The sequence below is a fragment of the Lycorma delicatula genome, chromosome 3 (assembly GCF_047948215.1).
Source record: "Lycorma delicatula isolate Av1 chromosome 3, ASM4794821v1, whole genome shotgun sequence".
Taxonomy (NCBI): domain Eukaryota; kingdom Metazoa; phylum Arthropoda; class Insecta; order Hemiptera; family Fulgoridae; genus Lycorma; species Lycorma delicatula.
In genome coordinates this window covers 86,682,855-86,685,849 of record NC_134457.1, presented here as the reverse complement: position 1 = coordinate 86,685,849, position 2,995 = coordinate 86,682,855, and the positions used below count along the sequence as shown (strand labels likewise).

The 2,995-nt window shown below is 31.4% G+C and overlaps 1 protein-coding gene across 1 annotated transcript in view; it reads right to left on the bottom strand.

The window, feature by feature from the left end:
• The window catches only part of LOC142321769 (uncharacterized), a 52,232-nt gene that overhangs the window by 21,980 nt on the left and 27,257 nt on the right, over nt 1–2,995 (bottom strand). The gene's annotated exons all lie outside the window — the stretch shown is intronic.

Sequence of the window (2,995 nt, the reverse complement as noted above, 5' to 3'; positions counted from 1 at the left end):
CATCTTGCATTTTTTTTTTAGTGGTTCAATATCAAACCCATCAGACTCTAATTGAGTTATTGGTATCATTGTAATCTGCAATATCAGCTGAGTACAATGAGTGTAAATTTTAGATTCAAATCTTACAAAATACCTACACAATCTTTACATATGAAAACATGATTTCATTTTAGATCTGATGATTTCCATACTGCTTCGAATTTCAAATACAGAATCTCCACATTGGCCAATTAGAACGCATAAGGAGGCAACATGGTTGCTGTTTGTTTACATTATTATGTGATGCCTGCCATATTATGCCATACATTATTATGTAGGGGGCATGAAATCTGAAGCTTGTTTTCTACAAACATTTGTTGTATTAATGTTTACAAAATGGAAAACTAAATCTGCTCAGATTCATTTTCAATTTCAATCATTTTACAATTTACATTAAAAAGTACATCTTATTTACCAGACATTGTTATTCAAAATCAATGTTAAGTATATAAATTAATAGTTTAACATTAATTACAATTAAAATAAAGTTAGCTTGAATTATTTCACTTGCAACCTTTGAACCTTTATTTATAATTAACTTTTTTTATAGAAAGGAAACATCAACCACTTGATTTATCAACAAAGGGTTTTAGAGTTGATTGAATCTAGATAATATAGTTCACATTAATTAATCTATACAATAAATTGAGTAATTTAGTCAGTCATGAAGCTTACATGTCAGTTTGCCTAGACAAACCTTAAGTTTTATTGCTAAACAGCATGAAGATAAGTTGCATCATATTAAAAGCAGTGTGTTGCATAGGAAGTCATCATAGCAAGACAGTTCCTAAGAAGTTGATATCCTTTGTTGATTGCTTTAAATGATAAGAGATTAATCCAGAGATAATTTTGTGTGCCGTCTGATGATGCTTTAAATCCCACTTTTATAACCTTTATAACAACAGTGCATCACATAGTACTTGACTGCTTATGTAATTGACTTATACTGCAGAGGTTCAAATTAGCACACAGGCAGCATTTTAAGTGATGTGGCCAACATTGACAAGCTATTTAAGTGCCTGAAATCTAATAAATAGGATTCTGTTTTGTTTTTTTACATAAATTTCAAATTGTTATTTAGTTTTGAATAAGAATTTTGTGAACAATAAACACTCCTACCTTCCTCAAGTTCATTTTATATTTTCATTATTGGTAATTTCATTATTCAGGACTTGTTTTTCTTAAAATGTTTAAGATTTGAATTTATCTAATGAATAAATTTAATAGTGTGTAGTTTTATATATAAAAATTAATAGTTATTCATATTAGGACATTGCATCCAGATGAAAGAGTTCAAAACTACCTTTAAAGATTAAGAAAAAAAAGAAACCAAATACAGTTGCCAAAGCAGTAAGACTGGAAGAATCAAATACTATGGAAGGAAAAAAGTCACGTCCCTGTTAAAAATAAAAGGTCAAAGAAAACAAAAAACCTAATGACCAAATGTTGCCTTCTTGTAGTCATGATTTGAATGAAACGCAACCACAAGAGGACAACATTCAGTTAGATGTGTCTCAAAGTTGTAACAAACAACCTGTTAAAATATTTGAATACATAAAAAGAAATTACTCAAAGAAAGATAAACATAAATATTCAAATAAACCAAACACAGATAATATACTACCAAGATATAGCCAACGTATTAAAATACCTGAAACAGAGCTTATATAACTAAAAGAATCAAGACATGATGAACCTATTAAAAAATCTGAATATCTCCCTTCAACTATAAGACTAGGACCACAAAAACCAAATTATAACCGCCGTCTTAAAGATCATGACCAACATATTAAAACATCTAAGGACTTACCCAACTACACCCAAGATATACAATGCAGAACCAAAAAAAGTAAGATTTAAGCTACCTCCCAAAGAATCTGAACATATTCTTTCATCCATACCAGAGACTGACAACAGTACTACAAAAACAAAGTCGTGACAAACTTAAAAAAAAAATTGAAAAATACCCTCCAATCAACCAAAGACAGGCAATATAGAACTAAAGAAACAGGGTGCAAAAAAAAGCTGAATACAGATCTTCAAGTCAACCTAACTCGGACAATATTGAACCAAAAGAAGAAATATCTAAAATATCTTATCAGTATTCCTAAACTAATAGAAGGAAATAGCTACTGTGACATTAGGATGAAATATTCTTTATATCACTTCAAAAACAGACGGTGCAGTTCCCTCAACACAAGTACCTGAAGTTAACCCACCGGGTTGGTCTAGTGGTGAATACGTCTTCCCAAATCAGCTGATTTGGAAGCCGAGAGTTCCAGCGTTCAAGTCCTAGTAAAGCCATTATTTATTAGCCCGTTATTTTTACACGGATTTGAATACGAGATCGTGGATACCGGTGTTCTTTGGTGGTTGGGTTTCAATTAACCACACATCTCAGGAATGGTCGAACTGAGAATGTACAAGACTACACTTCATTTACACTCATACATATCATCCTCATTCATCCTCTAAAGTATTATCTGAACAGTAGTTACCGGAGGCTAAACAGGAAAAATAAAGAAAGCACCTGAAGTTGAAAAAGAAACAAATAAGCACCAACTGAGAAGATCAGATGCTGAAGAAGTAGTTCTCTTGAAAGATGATTTTCTAGTAACATTCGATCAGTTATAAAAATTTTAAAAACATAATGAAGGAAAACCTATGAATAAAAACAGAAGTTCCTTATACATTACCAACAACCACTAACAATAAAGAAGCAGCAATGATTATCACTGATGCTCAAAAAGTAACAAATTGACTTGTGCTAACCAAATTGACTTTGGAAAAGCCTTACAATGGAGTTGACAGTGATAAAAGTCATTAAAAAAGCATAAAGTCCAAAGAATCTGGGAGAAGCGTAGATGGAACTAAAAATATTACACCAAAATCATGCAATCTTACTCCTGCAGTCTTCACCTATACTAGCATTAACATCTGAATGGATGTTGCAGAA